Source organism: Canis aureus, chromosome 18, assembly GCF_053574225.1.
Source record: "Canis aureus isolate CA01 chromosome 18, VMU_Caureus_v.1.0, whole genome shotgun sequence".
Taxonomy (NCBI): Eukaryota; Metazoa; Chordata; class Mammalia; order Carnivora; family Canidae; genus Canis; species Canis aureus.
This window is the reverse complement of record NC_135628.1, coordinates 60,599,357-60,605,693: the sequence shown is the minus strand read 5'-3', so window position 1 is coordinate 60,605,693 and position 6,337 is coordinate 60,599,357. Positions and strand designations below refer to the sequence as shown.

The following is a 6,337-nucleotide window of genomic DNA, read 5'->3' as shown; positions in this document are numbered from 1 at the left end:
TAAAGATTCTAAAGATTTTAAATATTTTTTAAATATTTTGAAGATTTTATTTATTTATTCATGAGAGACACGAAGACAAGCAGAGACACAGGCAGAGGAACAAGCAGGCTGGAGGGAATACGGGACTTGATCCTGGAACCCCGGGATCATGACCTGAGCCAAAGGCAGGTGCTCAACCACTGGGCCATCCATATGCCCCTTCCTGTGTCTTCTCGAACAGGTCAGCTTCCAGAAGTCACAGCACTCCAAAATTCACATCCACACCACACCTCAGAAATGAGACCTTAGTGGAAATTGTCACACGATGCAAAGGCTGATCCTGGCTCAGGGCGAGCCAGATGTCCTTATGAGAAAAGGAGATTTGAGATGACCATGTGGTGACAGAGGTAGAGACTGGGGAGACATGGTCATGAGCCCAGAATGCCTGGGGCCCCTCCAGGTGGAGAGCACGGCCACGACACCTTGACTGCAGACTCCTGGGCTCCAGACCTGGGAGGGGACAGAGCTTGGTGTCCCGAGACCCTCATTTATGGTATTTCATTAGCATCCCTAGAAAACTAGCACTGTGCCTGCCCATTCACTCTTCAAACCGTCCAGGACCCAGAACGTCAGCACGGGGCCTGCCGTGCAGTCTGATAGGGACACCTTGGCAAGGTCTAAAGGCGTCTCTGTGCACAGCCCTCCTGGATGCTACTGCAAAGCAGTCTGCAGGTGGCCTATTTGGCTGTGATAGGGGAAGGGGTCTCCCACTTCTCCACTTTGGCCTCGTCCTTCCCTGAGGGGCCCTTTCACTAAGACACCCAAAACTAAGCAAAAAGCAGCATGACTGCACATCTTCAAAATATATTCTAAACCATGATTTCTCTTTTGTTTCTGGATAGAAATAGAGCAGTTAAAGAAAAAAAAATCAACACTTTTTAAAAGAGGTGCAGTATGTATTATTTTCACACTTGGCTACAAACTGGACAAGAATATTCTAGGTGTTCACAGAAAGACCTACAGACGTACTGGAGGTCACAGTAAAGCAAAAGACATAGGCCCGTCTTCCAGAGAAGAATGGAACGAAGTGACATGAGAGGGGCCCATGCAGAGCAGCCCACAGAGGTGAGGCAGATTCAAAAATCAGCACATTTCTTTCACAGAGTTTTAAATTGCCCTTTTACACCTAGCAAGAACAGAGAAAGAATGAAAATTCAGCTAGTGGGGATGCTGGCCATGCAAAGCAGCCACTGGGTGCAGCCAGCTGTGCGGGTAAGAGCCTTCCTGTTACTGTGGACCCTCTGAAGGGCTCCAGTAGGAAGGGGGAGCCGAGGCCTGGGGGGAGCAGGGAACTGGGACCTGAGGGGAACGGGGGAGCAGGGGAGCTGGGGCCTGTGGGGAGTAGGGGAACAGGGGGGCAGGGACCTGGGGCCTGGGGGGAGTGGGGGAGCAGGGCCACCATGGCAGGGGCTTGGGGGGACTTGCTGGATCTGCAGGCAGACCTCCCTCTCCTGGAGCTCCCCCTTCCCTGCCTGTATCATGGCAGGAATCACATCACAGCAGCCCTGCACCCTGAGGCAAGCCCACAGCTCCTGGCACAGGGCCTCCACCTACTAACTGGCCCCTGGGACGACTTCCCAGATTTTTATGTAGGAAGCATGCAAGTGTTGAGGACAAAGTCCTCAGGGAAGCCACTGTCATCAGAACCAGTCACCTCTCTGCTTTCCAGTCCTAGGTCAGTTTCTTCGTACGTTGGTTATGCTTGTCAATGGTTAAGGTGGTCCGGTCAATGGCTGCGGTGATGCCGTCCAGGACGTCATCCTGCCTCTCCAGCTCCGTCTCAGTGTCCAGTGCGAGACTCTTCAGCTTCCTCAGGATCTGCAAGAGCAGCATACATGGCAGGAGGGGCTGCCTTCTCTTAAGCTCTCAAAAATAGACACTATTTCTTTCCATCACTTTTGCAGTACTTAGGAAATTCTGTGAGTCAGTGGGGATGACAAACCCTCTGCCCTCCAATCCCGGGTTTGGGTCTCAGCTCTGCTGCTGACCAGCACTGACCCCCAGGGCTGCGGAGCCTGCCCTCTGGCCAGCTCCAGCCCCCTCCCTCCTGACGATGCCCCAGGGCACTGCTGTTCCAGCCACATAGCAGGGGAGGGCTGGCTCAGGGCACAACCAGGCTCCGGCTCTGACCAACCACTGTCTCTATTACCTGTATGCACCCACTAAGCCAAATCCCTTTCTTCCTGTTTGAAACATTTCACAGATACATACAAATAGCCCGAGGCCTGGAGCAGCCTCAAAGCACAGTCCGTGGGGCCCCTGTAAAAAGAGGTGGGCTGGCCTGGAAGCATAGGCCCCAGGGCTCTGGGAGGCCAACATCTTTGGGACTCATGTCACATGTCAAAACGTCTCATACGCTGGTAAGAGCAGCCACTTTACTGCAATCCTACTGAGGCCACTTGCATTGAGAAATGTGCTTTAACTACATGCATGGTGAGCCTGCATTTAAAAATTTAGTATCCTCAAGGTAACAACAAAAAGGAAAGATTTTAAGAGAGATCTTAATGACCAACTACTTGCAATAAATGTTAATACCTCTTTTAGGGAAAGTTTCAGATCACTGGTTAGGTCAGGACAAAGGAACTGCAGAACATGAATCATCAGAGGAGCCCGGGGCCTGTTCCCCATGTCAAAGGCCTCTGTCCCTTAGGGACGGATGTCAGTGTGGGCAGCCTGGGTGAGCATGAGAAGGGCCCCAGATCTAACTTTACTGGCACCACACCACGCCGCACACAGAGATCACTGTCGCAGGCACAGCCAGGGACACTGCAGCCTGAGACCTACTGTCATCATGGAGACCACACAGCACCCCAGGGGAAGGCGTGACACTCCCTGTGCATTCACACAAAGTGACCCTGTGCTGCCCACCCTGTGAGAGAGCTGCTTCATCGGATACAGGAGGAATGGAAGGGAGGAGGCAGGGAGGTGGCTTGGAGTGTAGTAAGATCAACTCCTTCCTCAGGAATGGTGAGGCTGCAATGAGCTCACAAATGTGAACAAGCTGTGAAAACTATAAAGTGGGATGTGAGGCGCCCCCGCCAAGTCCTGGAAGGGCTCCGCTGCAGGAGGGACCCGGTGGTGAGGAGCGCTAGGGCCATCTGCAGTCACAGGCGCTCCTGACAGAGGCAGGACTTACCCCCCATATCTCTGCACACAAGCATCATCCCTGGGAGCTCCGTCTAGGCGCGGAGGAACAAATCCTGACCCAAGGTCGCAGGCTCAGACACCAGCCTTTTGCACCCTCTGGGAGCCGCTGAGTCACTGGAAAAACTGGACGGAGCTCTGGAAAGTATACTGTGGGGTCAGTCAGCTCTGAGGGACGGGCTAGATGACCTAATACAGGAGGTCTTTTCCATCGCGTTCCTATGACCTCATATGGCTGAGGCCCAAACAGCATAATAAACAGTCGCTGCTCACCATCACCACCGTGTGAGGCAGGTCCTCGCGCTCCGTCTTCTCTGCTCAATGACCCCTCCCAGTTGGCCTGTACTTTCAGTGTTCTAATGAGGTTGCTCCAGCAGGTACATTCACATTATGGCCCTGAGGAGACTGGCCTTGGCCACATGTTTGGTTATACCTGACTTCACACTCAGGAGTGGTACCTCCACCCCCCTGCCTTGTGCTGGGCAATGAGGCCACATGCACTGTCCACCACCTCCATGTCCTTGTCAACCATGTAGTGTCCTTCAGAACCACCTGGCTCTGAACTGTGAGCAGTCACCACCATAGCTGTGTGGATGGCCGGGTGCAGCCTTGCCACAAGGCAACAGATGCTTCCTTCAGAGCGGGGCATCCACTGTCCTGTCCTGTTCCGAGACTCACACCACAGATAGAAAATCAGGACATGGGGCCAGAGAAGAAAGTAAAACCTGTCCTGAGCCTAGATGACAAGCACTGCTGGTGATGCTGTGGCACCTGTGTGAATACCCATACCCATACGCTGGCCTGGGGACATGACACTGGGGGTAGAAGTGCATATCCACGCAGCTGTTTCCTGGTTTCTCATCCACAGTCATCCCTAATGAGGGCATGTAATGTCTCTGTGAACCCTTGCACTAACTGTTGCACACACGGGGCTGAGAGACATGTGCAAGACCCCGGGCTCTGCAGCGAGTGTGCACTGTGTGGCCCTGGTGTGATGAGCTCGTGGACGACAGGTGTCACAGCACCAGTGACACTGACAGGAACTCCACACATTCCTTAGAAAGGCAAAAGGGCCCTTGCCAGGGATCAGCAAGCCATTCAAAGAGCCGTGAGAGGAGGGCACCAGCCCCAGGCCTGCTCTTGGAGCCCTGAGACGCTATGGCAAAGGTCCCACATAAGGAGGGCCACACCTGTGACTTTAAATTTTTTAATGCTCACATTTTCAACAGTAGAAACAGTAAGCATTTTTTTATTTAAGTAATCTCTACATCCTGATATGTGGCTTGAATTCACGACCCCAAGATCAAGAGTCACAGGCTCCTCCAACTGAGCCATTCAGGTGCCCTATAAAAAATGGTGTTATTAATTTGAACGCATCCTGTTTAACTCAATTCAATAAAATTATCATTTCAACATAGAATCAATATAACGAATTATTAACGAGGTATGGTCTTCTATTATGTGAAGTTGTAGCAAGCTGCTGAGTGGTATCCTCACAGCACATCTCCACACCCTCCCCCTGAGCACCGTCCCCCATGCCAGCCCCTGTGTGGGCATCTCCCCTCCCTATCATGGCAGCAGCAGCGGGAGGAGTCTGTGCCTCCTATGCAGAGATAACAGACACACAACTTACTTCGTGAGCAAGACCAACTGATGTGCCTATGCAAGTTGAGCATTTTATGGAGTCTATTGTGTAAACACGGGCTCGTTCCTGTTGAACTGTCTGATTCTGAAAATGTCTCACCGAGACCCCTCCTCTGTGGCCTGTGGAGAGCCCGGCTGACCCGCCAAAACTGTGCTTGAAATGAATACTACAAAAACACGTGTGATCTGCGTAGCTACCAAGTCTGCAAAGAAAATCACCGAGCAAGTCTTCAAAGTAGGAACCTCAAGTCCTGGTCCAGTGTTTTTCTCTTTAAGGAATGAATGAGAGAAATTAAATGCCATCATGTGCATGCCATATAACACGGGGTGGAAAGAATGGGGAACAGGAAGTCTGGCCAGACCTTCACACAGTTGTTACTTCTGCGGCCCAGGATGACAAGCTGTCTAGTCATCGGTGTGTCTTGCCGCCAGCCTCTGAACTATCAGCTGGCTGTCCCTGGGCTCTGCCTCAAGCCCCTGCCACACCAGTAAGTCAGCCCGGTGACCAGCCATCTCTGCAAGCACGTCCACCCGACACAGAAACTGTCCAACTGAGCTGAGGAGAAAGTGACTTTTATAAACTCCAAAGAAATACACAGGCACAGGTGAGACACAAATGTGTGCCGGCATGGTCCGGAATACTCAGCGATCTGCAGCCCGGAGGGGCAGAGGTGCTCAACTGTGTCTGCACAGCAAGCTCCGTTCTCCACGGGCAGGGTGCAGGTGTGTCCGTGACCCGGGCTGGCAGTAGGAGGCACCACGTGCTCCCCAGGACACAGCAGACATCACTACGTTCTCCTCTGCTCTGGCCACATGCCCTGACAGCTTCTACCTCCTGGCACCACAGATCTTGGGACAGCAGCACAGATACGAGCAGAGACGGACATGTTTCCACCTTGTTTATAAAAACGGAAAAACAGCTCATCCAGCAGAGGAGGTCCGCTGACCAAAGCAGATGCATCTCCATGTATGCACCTCACAGCAGCCATCAAGATGTGGGAAGCAGGGAGTCGGAGGCCCAGCTCTGCTGCGAGCTGTGCCACCAGGACCCCAGGGCGCCCAGCCTTGTGGAATCACTGCATAATGGCAGCAGGGGAGTGGCGGTGCACGGAAGCATGGGCCTTGATGTGTCCAAAACATCTTTTATGTACTGGTGGCCTCATGTAGGGTCTGAAAGAAAAGAATGTTTGGTTGTTCTTCATGATAAAGCTCCAGGATTCTGAGTATTACTGTATTAATATGAAGCACCTAAAGTGAGGTTAGTATTAGCTAGACTGTCTGCCCTGATCTTGTTATTAAGCTGACTCACTGAAAAACTGTGAATTTTCTTGCAGTGAGAAATTAGCAACCATTTAAGAACAGAGCTGGGATAAATCAAGCTGTCTGCAACTCCAAATAGTTCTTCCAGTTGGGGCCATTAATATGCTATAGAGAAGGTAAAGAGGGAAAAATTGGCTTCCAGCACAGCCAAAGCTCTGGAGGCTGTAAAGAACATTCTAGGCTACAATCT

General features: G+C 51.9%; 1 long non-coding RNA gene across 2 annotated transcripts; it reads right to left on the bottom strand.

Moving 5' to 3' along the window:
* Positions 1-914: 914 nt before the first annotated feature.
* On the bottom strand, positions 915-5,183 carry LOC144289210 (uncharacterized). 2 transcript variants are annotated; one of them, XR_013357203.1, is made up of 3 exons: positions 4,817-5,183; positions 3,176-3,321; positions 915-1,857 (listed from the first exon to the last, which is right to left on the bottom strand). It is a non-coding gene; the product is annotated as an uncharacterized LOC144289210 (long non-coding RNA). The 2 variants fall into 2 exon arrangements; XR_013357201.1 differs by lacking the exon at positions 4,817-5,183 and having other exon boundaries at positions 3,176-3,450.
* Positions 5,184-6,337: the final 1,154 nt, after the last annotated feature.